The sequence below is a fragment of the Acipenser ruthenus genome, chromosome 55 (assembly GCF_902713425.1).
Source record: "Acipenser ruthenus chromosome 55, fAciRut3.2 maternal haplotype, whole genome shotgun sequence".
Taxonomy (NCBI): domain Eukaryota; kingdom Metazoa; phylum Chordata; class Actinopteri; order Acipenseriformes; family Acipenseridae; genus Acipenser; species Acipenser ruthenus.
The window spans coordinates 7,742,959-7,762,210 of NC_081243.1; the positions used below are offsets into that span (position 1 = coordinate 7,742,959).

The 19,252-nt window shown below is 46.9% G+C and overlaps 37 non-coding genes across 37 annotated transcripts; 18 read left to right on the forward strand and 19 right to left on the reverse strand.

The window, feature by feature from the left end:
• The first annotated feature begins 604 nt into the window (after positions 1–604).
• On the forward strand, positions 605–676 carry trnap-ugg (transfer RNA proline (anticodon UGG)). Its single transcript has one exon. It is a non-coding gene; the product is annotated as a tRNA-Pro (tRNA).
• Positions 677–804: 128 nt separating this feature from the next.
• trnad-guc (transfer RNA aspartic acid (anticodon GUC)) lies at positions 805–876 on the forward strand. Its single transcript has one exon. It is a non-coding gene; the product is annotated as a tRNA-Asp (tRNA).
• A 75-nt stretch (positions 877–951) lies between these two features.
• trnag-gcc (transfer RNA glycine (anticodon GCC)) lies at positions 952–1,022 on the reverse strand. Its single transcript has one exon. It is a non-coding gene; the product is annotated as a tRNA-Gly (tRNA).
• A 452-nt stretch (positions 1,023–1,474) lies between these two features.
• Positions 1,475–1,546, reverse strand: trnap-agg (transfer RNA proline (anticodon AGG)). Its single transcript has one exon. It is a non-coding gene; the product is annotated as a tRNA-Pro (tRNA).
• Positions 1,547–2,596: 1,050 nt separating this feature from the next.
• Positions 2,597–2,668, forward strand: trnap-ugg (transfer RNA proline (anticodon UGG)). The gene has a single exon. It is a non-coding gene; the product is annotated as a tRNA-Pro (tRNA).
• A 128-nt stretch (positions 2,669–2,796) lies between these two features.
• Positions 2,797–2,868, forward strand: trnad-guc (transfer RNA aspartic acid (anticodon GUC)). The gene has a single exon. It is a non-coding gene; the product is annotated as a tRNA-Asp (tRNA).
• A 75-nt stretch (positions 2,869–2,943) lies between these two features.
• trnag-gcc (transfer RNA glycine (anticodon GCC)) lies at positions 2,944–3,014 on the reverse strand. The gene has a single exon. It is a non-coding gene; the product is annotated as a tRNA-Gly (tRNA).
• Positions 3,015–3,466: 452 nt separating this feature from the next.
• On the reverse strand, positions 3,467–3,539 carry trnap-agg (transfer RNA proline (anticodon AGG)). The gene has a single exon. It is a non-coding gene; the product is annotated as a tRNA-Pro (tRNA).
• Positions 3,540–4,585: 1,046 nt separating this feature from the next.
• Positions 4,586–4,657, forward strand: trnap-ugg (transfer RNA proline (anticodon UGG)). Its single transcript has one exon. It is a non-coding gene; the product is annotated as a tRNA-Pro (tRNA).
• Positions 4,658–4,785: 128 nt separating this feature from the next.
• Positions 4,786–4,857, forward strand: trnad-guc (transfer RNA aspartic acid (anticodon GUC)). Its single transcript has one exon. It is a non-coding gene; the product is annotated as a tRNA-Asp (tRNA).
• A 75-nt stretch (positions 4,858–4,932) lies between these two features.
• On the reverse strand, positions 4,933–5,003 carry trnag-gcc (transfer RNA glycine (anticodon GCC)). The gene has a single exon. It is a non-coding gene; the product is annotated as a tRNA-Gly (tRNA).
• A 444-nt stretch (positions 5,004–5,447) lies between these two features.
• Positions 5,448–5,519, reverse strand: trnap-agg (transfer RNA proline (anticodon AGG)). Its single transcript has one exon. It is a non-coding gene; the product is annotated as a tRNA-Pro (tRNA).
• A 1,047-nt stretch (positions 5,520–6,566) lies between these two features.
• Positions 6,567–6,638, forward strand: trnap-ugg (transfer RNA proline (anticodon UGG)). The gene has a single exon. It is a non-coding gene; the product is annotated as a tRNA-Pro (tRNA).
• Positions 6,639–6,913: 275 nt separating this feature from the next.
• Positions 6,914–6,984, reverse strand: trnag-gcc (transfer RNA glycine (anticodon GCC)). The gene has a single exon. It is a non-coding gene; the product is annotated as a tRNA-Gly (tRNA).
• Positions 6,985–7,437: 453 nt separating this feature from the next.
• trnap-agg (transfer RNA proline (anticodon AGG)) lies at positions 7,438–7,509 on the reverse strand. Its single transcript has one exon. It is a non-coding gene; the product is annotated as a tRNA-Pro (tRNA).
• A 1,046-nt stretch (positions 7,510–8,555) lies between these two features.
• On the forward strand, positions 8,556–8,627 carry trnap-ugg (transfer RNA proline (anticodon UGG)). The gene has a single exon. It is a non-coding gene; the product is annotated as a tRNA-Pro (tRNA).
• A 128-nt stretch (positions 8,628–8,755) lies between these two features.
• On the forward strand, positions 8,756–8,827 carry trnad-guc (transfer RNA aspartic acid (anticodon GUC)). The gene has a single exon. It is a non-coding gene; the product is annotated as a tRNA-Asp (tRNA).
• A 75-nt stretch (positions 8,828–8,902) lies between these two features.
• Positions 8,903–8,973, reverse strand: trnag-gcc (transfer RNA glycine (anticodon GCC)). The gene has a single exon. It is a non-coding gene; the product is annotated as a tRNA-Gly (tRNA).
• A 453-nt stretch (positions 8,974–9,426) lies between these two features.
• trnap-agg (transfer RNA proline (anticodon AGG)) lies at positions 9,427–9,498 on the reverse strand. Its single transcript has one exon. It is a non-coding gene; the product is annotated as a tRNA-Pro (tRNA).
• Positions 9,499–10,545: 1,047 nt separating this feature from the next.
• Positions 10,546–10,617, forward strand: trnap-ugg (transfer RNA proline (anticodon UGG)). The gene has a single exon. It is a non-coding gene; the product is annotated as a tRNA-Pro (tRNA).
• Positions 10,618–10,745: 128 nt separating this feature from the next.
• Positions 10,746–10,817, forward strand: trnad-guc (transfer RNA aspartic acid (anticodon GUC)). The gene has a single exon. It is a non-coding gene; the product is annotated as a tRNA-Asp (tRNA).
• Positions 10,818–10,892: 75 nt separating this feature from the next.
• trnag-gcc (transfer RNA glycine (anticodon GCC)) lies at positions 10,893–10,963 on the reverse strand. Its single transcript has one exon. It is a non-coding gene; the product is annotated as a tRNA-Gly (tRNA).
• Positions 10,964–11,416: 453 nt separating this feature from the next.
• trnap-agg (transfer RNA proline (anticodon AGG)) lies at positions 11,417–11,488 on the reverse strand. Its single transcript has one exon. It is a non-coding gene; the product is annotated as a tRNA-Pro (tRNA).
• Positions 11,489–12,536: 1,048 nt separating this feature from the next.
• On the forward strand, positions 12,537–12,608 carry trnap-ugg (transfer RNA proline (anticodon UGG)). The gene has a single exon. It is a non-coding gene; the product is annotated as a tRNA-Pro (tRNA).
• Positions 12,609–12,883: 275 nt separating this feature from the next.
• trnag-gcc (transfer RNA glycine (anticodon GCC)) lies at positions 12,884–12,954 on the reverse strand. The gene has a single exon. It is a non-coding gene; the product is annotated as a tRNA-Gly (tRNA).
• A 453-nt stretch (positions 12,955–13,407) lies between these two features.
• trnap-agg (transfer RNA proline (anticodon AGG)) lies at positions 13,408–13,479 on the reverse strand. The gene has a single exon. It is a non-coding gene; the product is annotated as a tRNA-Pro (tRNA).
• Positions 13,480–14,507: 1,028 nt separating this feature from the next.
• Positions 14,508–14,579, forward strand: trnap-ugg (transfer RNA proline (anticodon UGG)). Its single transcript has one exon. It is a non-coding gene; the product is annotated as a tRNA-Pro (tRNA).
• Positions 14,580–14,707: 128 nt separating this feature from the next.
• trnad-guc (transfer RNA aspartic acid (anticodon GUC)) lies at positions 14,708–14,779 on the forward strand. Its single transcript has one exon. It is a non-coding gene; the product is annotated as a tRNA-Asp (tRNA).
• A 76-nt stretch (positions 14,780–14,855) lies between these two features.
• trnag-gcc (transfer RNA glycine (anticodon GCC)) lies at positions 14,856–14,926 on the reverse strand. Its single transcript has one exon. It is a non-coding gene; the product is annotated as a tRNA-Gly (tRNA).
• Positions 14,927–15,378: 452 nt separating this feature from the next.
• Positions 15,379–15,450, reverse strand: trnap-agg (transfer RNA proline (anticodon AGG)). The gene has a single exon. It is a non-coding gene; the product is annotated as a tRNA-Pro (tRNA).
• A 1,042-nt stretch (positions 15,451–16,492) lies between these two features.
• On the forward strand, positions 16,493–16,564 carry trnap-ugg (transfer RNA proline (anticodon UGG)). The gene has a single exon. It is a non-coding gene; the product is annotated as a tRNA-Pro (tRNA).
• Positions 16,565–16,692: 128 nt separating this feature from the next.
• trnad-guc (transfer RNA aspartic acid (anticodon GUC)) lies at positions 16,693–16,764 on the forward strand. The gene has a single exon. It is a non-coding gene; the product is annotated as a tRNA-Asp (tRNA).
• A 76-nt stretch (positions 16,765–16,840) lies between these two features.
• Positions 16,841–16,911, reverse strand: trnag-gcc (transfer RNA glycine (anticodon GCC)). The gene has a single exon. It is a non-coding gene; the product is annotated as a tRNA-Gly (tRNA).
• A 452-nt stretch (positions 16,912–17,363) lies between these two features.
• On the reverse strand, positions 17,364–17,435 carry trnap-agg (transfer RNA proline (anticodon AGG)). The gene has a single exon. It is a non-coding gene; the product is annotated as a tRNA-Pro (tRNA).
• A 1,043-nt stretch (positions 17,436–18,478) lies between these two features.
• trnap-ugg (transfer RNA proline (anticodon UGG)) lies at positions 18,479–18,550 on the forward strand. The gene has a single exon. It is a non-coding gene; the product is annotated as a tRNA-Pro (tRNA).
• Positions 18,551–18,678: 128 nt separating this feature from the next.
• On the forward strand, positions 18,679–18,750 carry trnad-guc (transfer RNA aspartic acid (anticodon GUC)). Its single transcript has one exon. It is a non-coding gene; the product is annotated as a tRNA-Asp (tRNA).
• Positions 18,751–18,826: 76 nt separating this feature from the next.
• trnag-gcc (transfer RNA glycine (anticodon GCC)) lies at positions 18,827–18,897 on the reverse strand. Its single transcript has one exon. It is a non-coding gene; the product is annotated as a tRNA-Gly (tRNA).
• Between the last annotated feature and the right edge of the window lie 355 nt (positions 18,898–19,252).

The following is a 19,252-nucleotide window of genomic DNA, read 5'->3' on the forward strand; positions in this document are numbered from 1 at the left end:
TCCTTAGACGACCTGGCATTCACGAGCTCCCCCAGAAATGCCATGTCGATGCCGTGCTAAGTGCGGACTCCCGATCGGCACAGCCAGTTGCAGCACAGAGCTCCCGTGCTCAAGCGATCCGCCAGCCTCAACCTGCCCCTGTAGCTGGCATTACAGACACACGCCACGGCGCCCGGCGTGAGCGAGAGCGGCTAGAAGGCAATTCAAATCCCCTTGTCTGAAATGAGAGCGAGAGTACTCGTGCAGTTCTCCACTGACGTGGCAGCTTTTAATGCCGATTGCATTAAAAGCATTGCCGGGTCCTGCTGTAGCGGTAAAACACTGTGACCAGATGAATGAATTGAAAAAGTGTTACGTGAAACACATGTGAATCCTAGTTTTCGTGCTGCGAATTTAAAAAAAAAAAAAAAAAAAAAAAAAAAAAGCAGCACTATAAGAATGCCAAAAAATAAAGAAGGTTGCGTTGGCGAGTATTAAGCCCCCCCTCCTCTGAGGTGCCAGCAGCATTCCGCACCGGCAGACGGAACGGGACTCTGGTCATGCTGCACTTATTTTGCTGCCAGAGACTGAATCACGCGTCGGCCGCCGGATAAAACCGAAAGCTGGCTCGTTGGTCTAGGGGTATGATTCTCGCTTTGGGTGCGAGAGGTCCCGGGTTCAAATCCCGGACGAGCCCGTTTTTTTTTTTTTAATTGTTTTGTACTATACTGTTTTCGATCCGTAAACCATTAAGCTCAGCAGGCAGTTTTGACTTAGACGCTTTGCAACTAAATGCGTTGCCATAGTGGCAGGGAGCGTGTGCCTTCCTCGTTAGTATAGTGGTCAGTATCCCCGCCTGTCACGCGGGAGACCGGGGTTCAATTCCCCGACGGGGAGATTTTTTTTTTTTTTTTACTGATTGAAGGCAGGTGCGTGTGGCTGTAATTGTATACATAAAGTAAAAAAGAAGGTTGCATTGGCCGGGAATCGAACCCGGGCCTCCCGAGTGGCAGGCGAGAATTCTACCACTGAACCACCAATGCTTGCTTGACGTTTGCTTGAGGTTTGCTTGAGGTAGGTAATGTATTAGCAGCATCTAGTGCAGTGTGAAAAGATGAATTAACCCGTTCTAGTGCTAGATTGTACATGTACACAAACAATTGTACCTACAAAATGCCCATCTGTTACACTAGTTTTGTGGTTGTTTTAAACTACATACCAAAAAAAAAAAAAAAAACAAGCACATGCGTTACCAAAATAAACAGTGCTGTATAAACTACAGAAACTCGATGCTGAATGGTTTTATAGTCTGTTACGTCAGAATTGTGTTTAATGCATAAGCAGTTGCTTTGCAGACTCAACAAAGACTGCAGTCCTCGTTTAACCATTGTGCAATCAGCCCTTGGTCGCTGTGATATTGTTGTTCATGGAATTTGAGCGTGCGTATCGGCAATGCATAGTAATTGGAAAAGTGTAATACAAAAGAATTAAAAACGGGCTCGTCCGGGATTTGAACCCGGGACCTCTCGCACCCTAAGCGAGAATCATACCCCTAGACCAACGAGCCAGCGCCTGCCACTGTTGTGGTCCCCCGAGTTTCCAAAGAAGTGCAGACCTAGCTGTTCTGTTAGATGGGAGACGTTTTTCTATTGGGTGTACCTGTCGAGACCACTGTAATTTTGCCGTGTCTCCGAGCTGTGTGCTGTTGCCTGTTTGGGCCGTCTGACTTCTTTAACTGGCGGCTAGCATTTCTATGTTCATCGAGAAGCGGTCGCTATAAATGAGGAAAGTAGTTTAGGTGGGATTTCGTTTTGATATGTTTGGAATGGATCAGTTAGTCAGCATGTACTTCAAAAAATAAATAGAAAAAAAAGGAGGCTGGGTTTCGTTGTTTTGCAAAGGATGCACTGCAACATCCGCTCACAGGAGCAGTCCCACTACTGGTGCGACACGGGGGTTTTGACCTGCTCCGTTCCCGACCTGGGCCGGTTCACCCCTCCTTAGACGACCTGGCATTCACGAGCTCCCCCAGAAATGCCATGTCGATGCCGTGCTAAGTGCGGACTCCCGATCGGCACAGCCAGTTGCAGCACAGAGCTCCCGTGCTCAAGCGATCCGCCAGCCTCAACCTGCCCCTGTAGCTGGCATTACAGACACACGCCACGGCGCCCGGCGTGAGCGAGAGCGGCTAGAAGGCAATTCAAATCCCCTTGTCTGAAATGAGAGCGAGAGTACTCGTGCAGTTCTCCACTGACGTGGCAGCTTTTAATGCCGATTGCATTAAAAGCATTGCCGGGTCCTGCTGTAGCGGTAAAACACTGTGACCAGATGAATGAATTGAAAAAGTGTTACGTGAAACACATGTGAATCCTAGTTTTCGTGCTGCGAATTTAAAAAAAAAAAAAAAAAAAAAAAAAAAAAAAAAAAAAAAAAAAAAGCAGCACTATAAGAATGCCAAAAAATAAAGAAGGTTGCGTTGGCGAGTATTAAGCCCCCCCTCCTCTGAGGTGCCAGCAGCATTCCGCACCGGCAGACGGAACGGGACTCTGGTCATGCTGCACTTATTTTGCTGCCAGAGACTGAATCACGCGTCGGCCGCCGGATAAAACCGAAAGCTGGCTCGTTGGTCTAGGGGTATGATTCTCGCTTTGGGTGCGAGAGGTCCCGGGTTCAAATCCCGGACGAGCCCGTTTTTTTTTTTTTAATTGTTTTGTACTATACTGTTTTCGATCCGTAAACCATTAAGCTCAGCAGGCAGTTTTGACTTAGACGCTTTGCAACTAAATGCGTTGCCATAGTGGCAGGGAGCGTGTGCCTTCCTCGTTAGTATAGTGGTCAGTATCCCCGCCTGTCACGCGGGAGACCGGGGTTCAATTCCCCGACGGGGAGATTTTTTTTTTTTTTTTACTGATTGAAGGCAGGTGCGTGTGGCTGTAATTGTATACATAAAGTAAAAAAGAAGGTTGCATTGGCCGGGAATCGAACCCGGGCCTCCCGCGTGGCAGGCGAGAATTCTACCACTGAACCACCAATGCTTGCTTGACGTTTGCTTGAGGTTTGCTTGAGGTAGGTAATGTATTAGCAGCATCTAGTGCAGTGTGAAAAGATGAATTAACCCGTTCTAGTGCTAGATTGTACATGTACACAAACAATTGTACCTACAAAATGCCCATCTGTTACACTAGTTTTGTGGTTGTTTTAAACTACATACCAAAAAAAAAAAAAAAAAACAAGCACATGCGTTACCAAAATAAACAGTGCTGTATAAACTACAGAAACTCGATGCTGAATGGTTTTATAGTCTGTTACGTCAGAATTGTGTTTAATGCATAAGCAGTTGCTTTGCAGACTCAACAAAGACTGCAGTCCTCGTTTAACCATTGTGCAATCAGCCCTTGGTCGCTGTGATATTGTTGTTCATGGAATTTGAGCGTGCGTATCGGCAATGCATAGTAATTGGAAAAGTGTAATACAAAAGAACTAAAAACGGCCTCGTCCGGGATTTGAACCCGGGACCTCTCGCACCCTAAGCGAGAATCATACCCCTAGACCAACGAGCCAGCGCCTGCCACTGTTGTGGTCCCCCGAGTTTCCAAAGAAGTGCAGACCTAGCTGTTCTGTTAGATGGGAGACGTTTTTCTATTGGGTGTACCTGTCGAGACCACTGTAATTTTGCCGTGTCTCCGAGCTGTGTGCTGTTGCCTGTTTGGGCCGTCTGACTTCTTTAACTGGCGGCTAGCATTTCTATGTTCATCGAGAAGCGGTCGCTATAAATGAGGAAAGTAGTTTAGGTGGGATTTCGTTTTGATATGTTTGGAATGGATCAGTTAGTCAGCATGTACTTCAAAAAATAAATAGAAAAAAAAGGAGGCTGGGTTTCGTTGTTTTGCAAAGGATGCACTGCAACATCCGCTCACAGGAGCAGTCCCACTACTGGTGCGACACGGGGGTTTTGACCTGCTCCGTTCCCGACCTGGGCCGGTTCACCCCTCCTTAGACGACCTGGCATTCACGAGCTCCCCCAGAAATGCCATGTCGATGCCGTGCTAAGTGCGGACTCCCGATCGGCACAGCCAGTTGCAGCACAGAGCTCCCGTGCTCAAGCGATCCGCCAGCCTCAACCTGCCCCTGTAGCTGGCATTACAGACACACGCCACGGCGCCCGGCGTGAGCGAGAGCGGCTAGAAGGCAATTCAAATCCCCTTGTCTGAAATGAGAGCGAGAGTACTCGTGCAGTTCTCCACTGACGTGGCAGCTTTTAATGCCGATTGCATTAAAAGCATTGCCGGGTCCTGCTGTAGCGGTAAAACACTGTGACCAGATGAATGAATTGAAAAAGTGTTACGTGAAACACATGTGAATCCTAGTTTTCGTGCTGCGAATTTAAAAAAAAAAAAAAAAAAAAAAAAAAAAAAAAAAAAAAAAGCAGCACTATAAGAATGCCAAAAAATAAAGAAGGTTGCGTTGGCGAGTATTAAGCCCCCCCCTCCTCTGAGGTGCCAGCAGCATTCCGCACCGGCAGACGGAACGGGACTCTGGTCATGCTGCACTTATTTTGCTGCCAGAGACTGAATCACGCGTCGGCCGCTGGATAAAACCGAAAGCTGGCTCGTTGGTCTAGGGGTATGATTCTCGCTTTGGGTGCGAGAGGTCCCGGGTTCAAATCCCGGACGAGCCCGTTTTTTTTTTTTTAATTGTTTTGTACTATACTGTTTTCGATCCGTAAACCATTAAGCTCAGCAGGCAGTTTTGACTTAGACGCTTTGCAACTAAATGCGTTGCCATAGTGGCAGGGAGCGTGTGCCTTCCTCGTTAGTATAGTGGTCAGTATCCCCGCCTGTCACGCGGGAGACCGGGGTTCAATTCCCCGACGGGGAGATTTTTTTTTTTTTTTTACTGATTGAAGGCAGGTGCGTGTGGCTGTAATTGTATACATAAAGTAAAAAAGAAGGTTGCATTGGCCGGGAATCGAACCCGGGCCTCCCGCGTGGCAGGCGAGAATTCTACCACTGAACCACCAATGCTTGCTTGACGTTTGCTTGAGGTTTGCTTGAGGTATTAGCAGCATCTAGTGCAGTGTGAAAAGATGAATTAACCCGTTCTAGTGCTAGATTGTACATGTACACAAACAATTGTACCTACAAAATGCCCATCTGTTACACTAGTTTTGTGGTTGTTTTAAACTACATACCAAAAAAAAAAAAAAAAAACAAGCACATGCGTTACCAAAATAAACAGTGCTGTATAAACTACAGAAACTCGATGCTGAATGGTTTTATAGTCTGTTACGTCAGAATTGTGTTTAATGCATAAGCAGTTGCTTTGCAGACTCAACAAAGACTGCAGTCCTCGTTTAACCATTGTGCAATCAGCCCTTGGTCGCTGTGATATTGTTGTTCATGGATTTTGAGCGTGCGTATCGGCAATGCATAGTAATTGGAAAAGTGTAATACAAAAGAATTAAAAACGGGCTCGTCCGGGATTTAAACCCGGGACCTCTCGCACCCTAAGCGAGAATCATACCCCTAGACCAACGAGCCAGCGCCTGCCACTGTTGTGGTTCCCCGAGTTTCCAAAGAAGTGCAGACCTAGCTGTTCTGTTAGATGGGAGACGTTTTTCTATTGGGTGTACCTGTCGAGACCACTGTAATTTTGCCGTGTCTCCGAGCTGTGTGCTGTTGCCTGTTTGGGCCGTCTGACTTCTTTAACTGGCGGCTAGCATTTCTATGTTCATCGAGAAGCGGTCGCTATAAATGAGGAAAGTAGTTTAGGTGGGATTTCGTTTTGATATGTTTGGAATGGATCAGTTAGTCAGCATGTACTTCAAAAAATAAATAGAAAAAAAAGGAGGCTGGGTTTCGTTGTTTTGCAAAGGATGCACTGCAACATCCGCTCACAGGAGCAGTCCCACTACTGGTGCGACACGGGGGTTTTGACCTGCTCCGTTCCCGACCTGGGCCGGTTCACCCCTCCTTAGACGACCTGGCATTCACGAGCTCCCCCAGAAATGCCATGTCGATGCCGTGCTAAGTGCGGACTCCCGATCGGCACAGCCAGTTGCAGCACAGAGCTCCCGTGCTCAAGCGATCCGCCAGCCTCAACCTGCCCCTGTAGCTGGCATTACAGACACACGCCACGGCGCCCGGCGTGAGCGAGAGCGGCTAGAAGGCAATTCAAATCCCCTTGTCTGAAATGAGAGCGAGAGTACTCGTGCAGTTCTCCACTGACGTGGCAGCTTTTAATGCCGATTGCATTAAAAGCATTGCCGGGTCCTGCTGTAGCGGTAAAACACTGTGACCAGATGAATGAATTGAAAAAGTGTTACGTGAAACACATGTGAATCCTAGTTTTCGTGCTGCGAATTTAAAAAATAAAAAAAAAAAAAAAAAAAAAAAAAAAAAAAAAAAGCAGCACTATAAGAATGCCAAAAAATAAAGAAGGTTGCGTTGGCGAGTATTAAGCCCCCCCTCCTCTGAGGTGCCAGCAGCATTCCGCACCGGCAGACGGAACGGGACTCTGGTCATGCTGCACTTATTTTGCTGCCAGAGACTGAATCACGCGTCGGCCGCCGGATAAAACCGAAAGCTGGCTCGTTGGTCTAGGGGTATGATTCTCGCTTTGGGTGCGAGAGGTCCCGGGTTCAAATCCCGGACGAGCCCGTTTTTTTTTTTTTAATTGTTTTGTACTATACTGTTTTCGATCCGTAAACCATTAAGCTCAGCAGGCAGTTTTGACTTAGACGCTTTGCAACTAAATGCGTTGCCATAGTGGCAGGGAGCGTGTGCCTTCCTCGTTAGTATAGTGGTCAGTATCCCCGCCTGTCACGCGGGAGACCGGGATTCAATTCCCCGACGGGGAGATTTTTTTTTTTTTTTTACTGATTGAAGGCAGGTGCGTGTGGCTGTAATTGTATACATAAAGTAAAAAAGAAGGTTGCATTGGCCGGGAATCGAACCCGGGCCTCCCGCGTGGCAGGCGAGAATTCTACCACTGAACCACCAATGCTTGCTTGACGTTTGCTTGAGGTTTGCTTGAGGTAGGTAATGTATTAGCAGCATCTAGTGCAGTGTGAAAAGATGAATTAACCCGTTCTAGTGCTAGATTGTACATGTACACAAACAATTGTACCTACAAAATGCCCATCTGTTACACTAGTTTTGTGGTTGTTTTAAACTACATACCAAAAAAAAACAAAAAAAACAAGCACATGCGTTACCAAAATAAACAGTGCTGTATAAACTACAGAAACTCGATGCTGAATGGTTTTATAGTCTGTTACGTCAGAATTGTGTTTAATGCATAAGCAGTTGCTTTGCAGACTCAACAAAGACTGCAGTCCTCGTTTAACCATTGTGCAATCAGCCCTTGGTCGCTGTGATATTGTTGTTCATGGAATTTGAGCGTGCGTATCGGCAATGCATAGTAATTGGAAAAGTGTAATACAAAAGAATTAAAAACGGGCTCGTCCGGGATTTGAACCCGGGACCTCTCGCACCCTAAGCGAGAATCATACCCCTAGACCAACGAGCCAGCGCCTGCCACTGTTGTGGTCCCCCGAGTTTCCAAAGAAGTGCAGACCTAGCTGTTCTGTTAGATGGGAGACGTTTTTCTATTGGGTGTACCTGTCGAGACCACTGTAATTTTGCCGTGTCTCCGAGCTGTGTGCTGTTGCCTGTTTGGGCCGTCTGACTTCTTTAACTGGCGGCTAGCATTTCTATGTTCATCGAGAAGCGGTCGCTATAAATGAGGAAAGTAGTTTAGGTGGGATTTCGTTTTGATATGTTTGGAATGGATCAGTTAGTCAGCATTTACTTCAAAAAATAAATAGAAAAAAAAGGAGGCTGGGTTTCGTTGTTTTGCAAAGGATGCACTGCAACATCCGCTCACAGGAGCAGTCCCACTACTGGTGCGACACGGGGGTTTTGACCTGCTCCGTTCCCGACCTGGGCCGGTTCACCCCTCCTTAGACGACCTGGCATTCACGAGCTCCCCCAGAAATGCCATGTCGATGCCGTGCTAAGTGCGGACTCCCGATCGGCACAGCCAGTTGCAGCACAGAGCTCCCGTGCTCAAGCGATCCGCCAGCCTCAACCTGCCCCTGTAGCTGGCATTACAGACACACGCCACGGCGCCCGGCGTGAGCGAGAGCGGCTAGAAGGCAATTCAAATCCCCTTGTCTGAAATGAGAGCGAGAGTACTCGTGCAGTTCTCCACTGACGTGGCAGCTTTTAATGCCGATTGCATTAAAAGCATTGCCGGGTCCTGCTGTAGCGGTAAAACACTGTGACCAGATGAATGAATTGAAAAAGTGTTACGTGAAACACATGTGAATCCTAGTTTTCGTGCTGCGAATTTAAAAAATAAAAAAAAAAAAAAAAAAAAAAAAAAAAAAAAAAGCAGCACTATAAGAATGCCAAAAAATAAAGAAGGTTGCGTTGGCGAGTATTAAGCCCCCCCTCCTCTGAGGTGCCAGCAGCATTCCGCACCGGCAGACGGAACGGGACTCTGGTCATGCTGCACTTATTTTGCTGCCAGAGACTGAATCACGCGTCGGCCGCCGGATAAAACCGAAAGCTGGCTCGTTGGTCTAGGGGTATGATTCTCGCTTTGGGTGCGAGAGGTCCCGGGTTCAAATCCCGGACGAGCCCGTTTTTTTTTTTTTAATTGTTTTGTACTATACTGTTTTCGATCCGTAAACCATTAAGCTCAGCAGGCAGTTTTGACTTAGACGCTTTGCAACTAAATGCGTTGCCATAGTGGCAGGGAGCGTGTGCCTTCCTCGTTAGTATAGTGGTCAGTATCCCCGCCTGTCACGCGGGAGACCGGGGTTCAATTCCCCGACGGGGAGATTTTTTTTTTTTTTTTACTGATTGAAGGCAGGTGCGTGTGGCTGTAATTGTATACATAAAGTAAAAAAGAAGGTTGCATTGGCCGGGAATCGAACCCGGGCCTCCCGCGTGGCAGGCGAGAATTCTACCACTGAACCACCAATGCTTGCTTGACGTTTGCTTGAGGTTTGCTTGAGGTAGGTAATGTATTAGCAGCATCTAGTGCAGTGTGAAAAGATGAATTAACCCGTTCTAGTGCTAGATTGTACATGTACACAAACAATTGTACCTACAAAATGCCCATCTGTTACACTAGTTTTGTGGTTGTTTTAAACTACATACCAAAAAAAAAAAAAAAAAACAAGCACATGCGTTACCAAAATAAACAGTGCTGTATAAACTACAGAAACTCGATGCTGAATGGTTTTATAGTCTGTTACGTCAGAATTGTGTTTAATGCATAAGCAGTTGCTTTGCAGACTCAACAAAGACTGCAGTCCTCGTTTAACCATTGTGCAATCAGCCCTTGGTCGCTGTGATATTGTTGTTCATGGAATTTGAGCGTGCGTATCGGCAATGCATAGTAATTGGAAAAGTGTAATACAAAAGAATTAAAAACGGGCTCGTCTGGGATTTGAACCCGGGACCTCTCGCACCCTAAGCGAGAATCATACCCCTAGACCAACGAGCCAGCGCCTGCCACTGTTGTGGTCCCCCGAGTTTCCAAAGAAGTGCAGACCTAGCTGTTCTGTTAGATGGGAGACGTTTTTCTATTGGGTGTACCTGTCGAGACCACTGTAATTTTGCCGTGTCTCCGAGCTGTGTGCTGTTGCCTGTTTGGGCCGTCTGACTTCTTTAACTGGCGGCTAGCATTTCTATGTTCATCGAGAAGCGGTCGCTATAAATGAGGAAAGTAGTTTAGGTGGGATTTCGTTTTGATATGTTTGGAATGGATCAGTTAGTCAGCATGTACTTCAAAAAATAAATAGAAAAAAAAGGAGGCTGGGTTTCGTTGTTTTGCAAAGGATGCACTGCAACATCCGCTCACAGGAGCAGTCCCACTACTGGTGCGACACGGGGGTTTTGACCTGCTCCGTTCCCGACCTGGGCCGGTTCACCCCTCCTTAGACGACCTGGCATTCACGAGCTCCCCCAGAAATGCCATGTCGATGCCGTGCTAAGTGCGGACTCCCGATCGGCACAGCCAGTTGCAGCACAGAGCTCCCGTGCTCAAGCGATCCGCCAGCCTCAACCTGCCCCTGTAGCTGGCATTACAGACACACGCCACGGCGCCCGGCGTGAGCGAGAGCGGCTAGAAGGCAATTCAAATCCCCTTGTCTGAAATGAGAGCGAGAGTACTCGTGCAGTTCTCCACTGACGTGGCAGCTTTTAATGCCGATTGCATTAAAAGCATTGCCGGGTCCTGCTGTAGCGGTAAAACACTGTGACCAGATGAATGAATTGAAAAAGTGTTACGTGAAACACATGTGAATCCTAGTTTTCGTGCTGCGAATTTAAAAAATAAAAAAAAAAAAAAAAAAATAAAAAAAAAAAAAAAGCAGCACTATAAGAATGCCAAAAAATAAAGAAGGTTGCGTTGGCGAGTATTAAGCCCCCCCTCCTCTGAGGTGCCAGCAGCATTCCGCACCGGCAGACGGAACGGGACTCTGGTCATGCTGCACTTATTTTGCTGCCAGAGACTGAATCACGCGTCGGCCGCCGGATAAAACCGAAAGCTGGCTCGTTGGTCTAGGGGTATGATTCTCGCTTTGGGTGCGAGAGGTCCCGGGTTCAAATCCCGGACGAGCCCGTTTTTTTTTTTTTAATTGTTTTGTACTATACTGTTTTCGATCCGTAAACCATTAAGCTCAGCAGGCAGTTTTGACTTAGACGCTTTGCAACTAAATGCGTTGCCATAGTGGCAGGGAGCGTGTGCCTTCCTCGTTAGTATAGTGGTCAGTATCCCCGCCTGTCACGCGGGAGACCGGGGTTCAATTCCCCGACGGGGAGATTTTTTTTTTTTTTTTACTGATTGAAGGCAGGTGCGTGTGGCTGTAATTGTATACATAAAGTAAAAAAGAAGGTTGCATTGGCCGGGAATCGAACCCGGGCCTCCCGCGTGGCAGGCGAGAATTCTACCACTGAACCACCAATGCTTGCTTGACGTTTGCTTGAGGTTTGCTTGAGGTAGGTAATGTATTAGCAGCATCTAGTGCAGTGTGAAAAGATGAATTAACCCGTTCTAGTGCTAGATTGTACATGTACACAAACAATTGTACCTACAAAATGCCCATCTGTTACACTAGTTTTGTGGTTGTTTTAAACTACATACCAAAAAAAAAAAAAAAAAACAAGCACATGCGTTACCAAAATAAACAGTGCTGTATAAACTACAGAAACTCGATGCTGAATGGTTTTATAGTCTGTTACGTCAGAATTGTGTTTAATGCATAAGCAGTTGCTTTGCAGACTCAACAAAGACTGCAGTCCTCGTTTAACCATTGTGCAATCAGCCCTTGGTCGCTGTGATATTGTTGTTCATGGAATTTGAGCGTGCGTATCGGCAATGCATAGTAATTGGAAAAGTGTAATACAAAAGAATTAAAAACGGGCTCGTCCGGGATTTGAACCCGGGACCTCTCGCACCCTAAGCGAGAATCATACCCCTAGACCAACGAGCCAGCGCCTGCCACTGTTGTGGTCCCCCGAGTTTCCAAAGAAGTGCAGACCTAGCTGTTCTGTTAGATGGGAGACGTTTTTCTATTGGGTGTACCTGTCGAGACCACTGTAATTTTGCCGTGTCTCCGAGCTGTGTGCTGTTGCCTGTTTGGGCCGTCTGACTTCTTTAACTGGCGGCTAGCATTTCTATGTTCATCGAGAAGCGGTCGCTATAAATGAGGAAAGTAGTTTAGGTGGGATTTCGTTTTGATATGTTTGGAATGGATCAGTTAGTCAGCATGTACTTCAAAAAATAAATAGAAAAAAAAGGAGGCTGGGTTTCGTTGTTTTGCAAAGGATGCACTGCAACATCCGCTCACAGGAGCAGTCCCACTACTGGTGCGACACGGGGGTTTTGACCTGCTCCGTTCCCGACCTGGGCCGGTTCACCCCTCCTTAGACGACCTGGCATTCACGAGCTCCCCCAGAAATGCCATGTCGATGCCGTGCTAAGTGCGGACTCCCGATCGGCACAGCCAGTTGCAGCACAGAGCTCCCGTGCTCAAGCGATCCGCCAGCCTCAACCTGCCCCTGTAGCTGGCATTACAGACACACGCCACGGCGCCCGGCGTGAGCGAGAGCGGCTAGAAGGCAATTCAAATCCCCTTGTCTGAAATGAGAGCGAGAGTACTCGTGCAGTTCTCCACTGACGTGGCAGCTTTTAATGCCGATTGCATTAAAAGCATTGCCGGGTCCTGCTGTAGCGGTAAAACACTGTGACCAGATGAATGAATTGAAAAAGTGTTACGTGAAACACATGTGAATCCTAGTTTTCGTGCTGCGAATTTAAAAAATAAAAAAAAAAAAAAAAAAAAAAAAAAAAAAAAAAAAGCAGCACTATAAGAATGCCAAAAAATAAAGAAGGTTGCGTTGGCGAGTATTAAGCCCCCCCTCCTCTGAGGTGCCAGCAGCATTCCGCACCGGCAGACGGAACGGGACTCTGGTCATGCTGCACTTATTTTGCTGCCAGAGACTGAATCACGCGTCGGCCGCCGGATAAAACCGAAAGCTGGCTCGTTGGTCTAGGGGTATGATTCTCGCTTTGGGTGCGAGAGGTCCCGGGTTCAAATCCCGGACGAGCCCGTTTTTTTTTTTTTAATTGTTTTGTACTATACTGTTTTCGATCCGTAAACCATTAAGCTCAGCAGGCAGTTTTGACTTAGACGCTTTGCAACTAAATGCGTTGCCATAGTGGCAGGGAGCGTGTGCCTTCCTCGTTAGTATAGTGGTCAGTATCCCCGCCTGTCACGCGGGAGACCGGGATTCAATTCCCCGACGGGGAGATTTTTTTTTTTTTTTTACTGATTGAAGGCAGGTGCGTGTGGCTGTAATTGTATACATAAAGTAAAAAAGAAGGTTGCATTGGCCGGGAATCGAACCCGGGCCTCCCGCGTGGCAGGCGAGAATTCTACCACTGAACCACCAATGCTTGCTTGACGTTTGCTTGAGGTTTGCTTGAGGTAGGTAATGTATTAGCAGCATCTAGTGCAGTGTGAAAAGATGAATTAACCCGTTCTAGTGCTAGATTGTACATGTACACAAACAATTGTACCTACAAAATGCCCATCTGTTACACTAGTTTTGTGGTTGTTTTAAACTACATACCAAAAAAAAAAAAAAAAAACAAGCACATGCGTTACCAAAATAAACAGTGCTGTATAAACTACAGAAACTCGATGCTGAATGGTTTTATAGTCTGTTACGTCAGAATTGTGTTTAATGCATAAGCAGTTGCTTTGCAGACTCAACAAAGACTGCAGTCCTCGTTTAACCATTGTGCAATCAGCCCTTGGTCGCTGTGATATTGTTGTTCATGGAATTTGAGCGTGCGTATCGGCAATGCATAGTAATTGGAAAAGTGTAATACAAAAGAATTAAAAACGGGCTCGTCCGGGATTTGAACCCGGGACCTCTCGCACCCTAAGCGAGAATCATACCCCTAGACCAACGAGCCAGCGCCTGCCACTGTTGTGGTCCCCCGAGTTTCCAAAGAAGTGCAGACCTAGCTGTTCTGTTAGATGGGAGACGTTTTTCTATTGGGTGTACCTGTCGAGACCACTGTAATTTTGCCGTGTCTCCGAGCTGTGTGCTGTTGCCTGTTTGGGCCGTCTGACTTCTTTAACTGGCGGCTAGCATTTCTATGTTCATCGAGAAGCGGTCGCTATAAATGAGGAAAGTAGTTTAGGTGGGATTTCGTTTTGATATGTTTGGAATGGATCAGTTAGTCAGCATGTACTTCAAAAAATAAATAGAAAAAAAAGGAGGCTGGGTTTCGTTGTTTTGCAAAGGATGCACTGCAACATCCGCTCACAGGAGCAGTCCCACTACTGGTGCGACACGGGGGTTTTGACCTGCTCCGTTCCCGACCTGGGCCGGTTCACCCCTCCTTAGACGACCTGGCATTCACGAGCTCCCCCAGAAATGCCATGTCGATGCCGTGCTAAGTGCGGACTCCCGATCGGCACAGCCAGTTGCAGCACAGAGCTCCCGTGCTCAAGCGATCCGCCAGCCTCAACCTGCCCCTGTAGCTGGCATTACAGACACACGCCACGGCGCCCGGCGTGAGCGAGAGCGGCTAGAAGGCAATTCAAATCCCCTTGTCTGAAATGAGAGCGAGAGTACTCGTGCAGTTCTCCACTGACGTGGCAGCTTTTAATGCCGATTGCATTAAAAGCATTGCCGGGTCCTGCTGTAGCGGTAAAACACTGTGACCAGATGAATGAATTGAAAAAGTGTTACGTGAAACACATGTGAATCCTAGTTTTCGTGCTGCGAATTTAAAAAAAAAAAAAAAAAAAAAAAGCAGCACTATAAGAATGCCAAAAAATAAAGAAGGTTGCGTTGGCGAGTATTAAGCCCCCCCTCCTCTGAGGTGCCAGCAGCATTCCGCACCGGCAGACGGAACGGGACTCTGGTCATGCTGCACTTATTTTGCTGCCAGAGACTGAATCACGCGTCGGCCGCCGGATAAAACCGAAAGCTGGCTCGTTGGTCTAGGGGTATGATTCTCGCTTTGGGTGCGAGAGGTCCCGGGTTCAAATCCCGGACGAGCCCGTTTTTTTTTTTTTAATTGTTTTGTACTATACTGTTTTCGATCCGTAAACCATTAAGCTCAGCAGGCAGTTTTGACTTAGACGCTTTGCAACTAAATGCGTTGCCATAGTGGCAGGGAGCGTGTGCCTTCCTCGTTAGTATAGTGGTCAGTATCCCCGCCTGTCACGCGGGAGACCGGGGTTCAATTCCCCGACGGGGAGATTTTTTTTTTTTTTTTTACTGATTGAAGGCAGGTGCGTGTGGCTGTAATTGTATACATAAAGTAAAAAAGAAGGTTGCATTGGCCGGGAATCGAACCCGGGCCTCCCGCGTGGCAGGCGAGAATTCTACCACTGAACCACCAATGCTTGCTTGACGTTTGCTTGAGGTTTGCTTGAGGTAGGTAATGTATTAGCAGCATCTAGTGCAGTGTGAAAAGATGAATTAACCCGTTCTAGTGCTAGATTGTACATGTACACAAACAATTGTACCTACAAAATGCCCATCTGTTACACTAGTTTTGTGGTTGTTTTAAACTACATAAAAAAAATAAAAAAAAAAACAAGCACATGCGTTACCAAAATAAACAGTGCTGTATAAACTACAGAAACTCGATGCTGAATGGTTTTATAGTCTGTTACGTCAGAATTGTGTTTAATGCATAAGCAGTTGCTTTGCAGACTCAACAAAGACTGCAGTCCTCGTTTAACCATTGTGCAATCAGCCCTTGGTCGCTGTGATATTGTTGTTCATGGAATTTGAGCGTGCGTATCGGCAATGCATAGTAATTGGAAAAGTGTAATACAAAAGAATTAAAAACGGGCTCGTCCGGGATTTGAACCCGGGACCTCTCGCACCCTAAGCGAGAATCATACCCCTAGACCAACGAGCCAGCGCCTGCCACTGTTGTGGTCCCCCGAGTTTCCAAAGAAGTGCAGACCTAGCTGTTCTGTTAGATGGGAGACGTTTTTCTATTGGGTGTACCTGTCGAGACCACTGTAATTTTGCCGTGTCTCCGAGCTGTGTGCTGTTGCCTGTTTGGGCCGTCTGACTTCTTTAACTGGCGGCTAGCATTTCTATGTTCATCGAGAAGCGGTCGCTATAAATGAGGAAAGTAGTTTAGGTGGGATTTCGTTTTGATATGTTTGGAATGGATCAGTTAGTCAGCATGTACTTCAAAAAATAAATAGAAAAAAAAGGAGGCTGGGTTTCGTTGTTTTGCAAAGGATGCACTGCAACATCCGCTCACAGGAGCAGTCCCACTACTGGTGCGACACGGGGGTTTTGACCTGCTCCGTTCCCGACCTGGGCCGGTTCACCCCTCCTTAGACGACCTGGCATTCACGAGCTCCCCCAGAAATGCCATGTCGATGCCGTGCTAAGTGCGGACTCCCGATCGGCACAGCCAGTTGCAGCACAGAGCTCCCGTGCTCAAGCGATCCGCCAGCCTCAACCTGCCCCTGTAGCTGGCATTACAGACACACGCCACGGCGCCCGGCGTGAGCGAGAGCGGCTAGAAGGCAATTCAAATCCCCTTGTCTGAAATGAGAGCGAGAGTACTCGTGCAGTTCTCCACTGACGTGGCAGCTTTTAATGCCGATTGCATTAAAAGCATTGCCGGGTCCTGCTGTAGCGGTAAAACACTGTGACCAGATGAATGAATTGAAAAAGTGTTACGTGAAACACATGTGAATCCTAGTTTTCGTGCTGCGAATTTAAAAAAAAAAAAAAAAAAAAAAAAAAAAAAAAAAAAAGCAGCACTATAAGAATGCCAAAAAATAAAGAAGGTTGCGTTGGCGAGTATTAAGCCCCCCCTCCTCTGAGGTGCCAGCAGCATTCCGCACCGGCAGACGGAACGGGACTCTGGTCATGCTGCACTTATTTTGCTGCCAGAGACTGAATCACGCGTCGGCCGCCGGATAAAACCGAAAGCTGGCTCGTTGGTCTAGGGGTATGATTCTCGCTTTGGGTGCGAGAGGTCCCGGGTTCAAATCCCGGACGAGCCCGTTTTTTTTTTTTTAATTGTTTTGTACTATACTGTTTTCGATCCGTAAACCATTAAGCTCAGCAGGCAGTTTTGACTTAGACGCTTTGCAACTAAATGCGTTGCCATAGTGGCAGGGAGCGTGTGCCTTCCTCGTTAGTATAGTGGTCAGTATCCCCGCCTGTCACGCGGGAGACCGGGGTTCAATTCCCCGACGGGGAGATTTTTTTTTTTTTTTTTACTGATTGAAGGCAGGTGCGTGTGGCTGTAATTGTATACATAAAGTAAAAAAGAAGGTTGCATTGGCCGGGAATCGAACCCGGGCCTCCCGCGTGGCAGGCGAGAATTCTACCACTGAACCACCAATGCTTGCTTGACGTTTGCTTGAGGTTTGCTTGAGGTAGGTAATGTATTAGCAGCATCTAGTGCAGTGTGAAAAGATGAATTAACCCGTTCTAGTGCTAGATTGTACATGTACACAAACAATTGTACCTACAAAATGCCCATCTGTTACACTAGTTTTGTGGTTGTTTTAAACTACATAAAAAAAATAAAAAAAAAAACAAGCACATGCGTTACCAAAATAAACAGTGCTGTATAAACTACAGAAACTCGATGCTGAATGGTTTTATAGTCTGTTACGTCAGAATTGTGTTTAATGCATAAGCAGTTGCTTTGCAGACTCAACAAAGACTGCAGTCCTCGTTTAACCATTGTGCAATCAGCCCTTGGTCGCTGTGATATTGTTGTTCATGGAATTTGAGCGTGCGTATCGGCAATGCATAGTAATTGGAAAAGTGTAATACAAAAGAATTAAAAACGGGCTCGTCCGGGATTTGAACCCGGGACCTCTCGCACCCTAAGCGAGAATCATACCCCTAGACCAACGAGCCAGCGCCTGCCACTGTTGTGGTCCCCCGAGTTTCCAAAGAAGTGCAGACCTAGCTGTTCTGTTAGATGGGAGACGTTTTTCTATTGGGTGTACCTGTCGAGACCACTGTAATTTTGCCGTGTCTCCGAGCTGTGTGCTGTTGCCTGTTTGGGCCGTCTGACTTCTTTAACTGGCGGCTAGCATTTCTATGTTCATCGAGAAGCGGTCGCTATAAATGAGGAAAGTAGTTTAGGTGGGATTTCGTTTTGATATGTTTGGAATGGATCAGTTAGTCAGCATGTACTTCAAAAAATAAATAGAAAAAAAAGGAGGCTGGGTTTCGTTGTTTTGCAAAGGATGCACTGCAACATCCGCTCACAGGAGCAGTCCCACTACTGGTGCGACACGGGGGTTTTGACCTGCTCCGTTCCCGACCTGGGCCGGTTCACCCCTCCTTAGACGACCTGGCATTCACGAGCTCCCCCAGAAATGCCATGTCGATGCCGTGCTAAGTGCGGACTCCCGATCGGCACAGCCAGTTGCAGCACAGAGCTCCCGTGCTCAAGCGATCCGCCAGCCTCAACCTGCCCCTGTAGCTGGCATTACAGACACACGCCACGGCGCCCGGCGTGAGCGAGAGCGGCTAGAAGGCAATTCAAATCCCCTTGTCTGAAATGAGAGCGAGAGTACTCGTGCAGTTCTCCACTGACGTGGCAGCTTTTAATGCCGATTGCATTAAAAGCATTGCCGGGTCCTGCTGTAGCGGTAAAACACTGTGACCAGATGAATGAATTGAAAAAGTGTTACGTGAAACACATGTGAATCCTAGTTTTCGTGCTGCGAATTTAAAAAAAAAAAAAAAAAAAAAAAAAAAAAAAAAAAAAAGCAGCACTATAAGAATGCCAAAAAATAAAGAAGGTTGCGTTGGCGAGTATTAAGCCCCCCCTCCTCTGAGGTGCCAGCAGCATTCCGCACCGGCAGACGGAACGGGACTCTGGTCATGCTGCACTTATTTTGCTGCCAGAGACTGAATCACGCGTCGGCCGCCGGATAAAACCGAAAGCTGGCTCGTTGGTCTAGGGGTATGATTCTCGCTTTGGGTGCGAGAGGTCCCGGGTTCAAATCCCGGACGAGCCCGTTTTTTTTTTTTTAATTGTTTTGTACTATACTGTTTTCGATCCGTAAACCATTAAGCTCAGCAGGCAGTTTTGACTTAGACGCTTTGCAACTAAATGCGTTGCCATAGTGGCAGGGAGCGTGTGCCTTCCTCGTTAGTATAGTGGTCAGTATCCCCGCCTGTCACGCGGGAGACCGGGGTTCAATTCCCCGACGGGGAGATTTTTTTTTTTTTTTTTACTGATTGAAGGCAGGTGCGTGTGGCTGTAATTGTATACATAAAGTAAAAAAGAAGGTTGCATTGGCCGGGAATCGAACCCGGGCCTCCCGCGTGGCAGGCGAGAATTCTACCACTGAACCACCAATGCTTGCTTGACGTTTGCTTGAGGTTTGCTTGAGGTAGGTAATGTATTAGCAGCATCTAGTGCAGTGTGAAAAGATGAATTAACCCGTTCTAGTGCTAGATTGTACATGTACACAAACAATTGTACCTACAAAATGCCCATCTGTTACACTAGTTTTGTGGTTGTTTTAAACTACATAAAAAAAATAAAAAAAAAAACAAGCACATGCGTTACCAAAATAAACAGTGCTGTATAAACTACAGAAACTCGATGCTGAATGGTTTTATAGTCTGTTACGTCAGAATTGTGTTTAATGCATAAGCAGTTGCTTTGCAGACTCAACAAAGACTGCAGTCCTCGTTTAACCATTGTGCAATCA